The sequence below is a fragment of the Octodon degus genome, unplaced genomic scaffold (genome assembly GCF_000260255.1).
Source record: "Octodon degus isolate 3935 unplaced genomic scaffold, OctDeg1.0 scaffold00199, whole genome shotgun sequence".
Classification (NCBI taxonomy): Eukaryota; Metazoa; Chordata; class Mammalia; order Rodentia; family Octodontidae; genus Octodon; species Octodon degus.
Window position 1 is genome coordinate 2,930,456 of NW_004524775.1, and position 265 is coordinate 2,930,720.

Below are 265 nucleotides of genomic sequence, written 5' to 3' on the forward strand. Positions count from 1 at the left end.
ACGCCACAGCGCCGCTGACTAGGCTGACGGGCCCTCGGCCGTCCTCGCCGCCGCCGCTCGCAGCAATCGGGCTCAGCGGCGCCGCGCCGAGGGTGCGGCCGGGGCCAATCACAGGCGCCGGAAGGCGGGACTTCCGGCTCACGCACGCACGCACGCGCTCGCGCGCGGATCCTCAGCCCTGCGCGTCCCAGGCCGAGGGCGCCGGGAGTCCGCTAGCTCGGACTTTGGGGGCGCCTGAGGTCACCAGGGCGTTGGCGCGACCCGC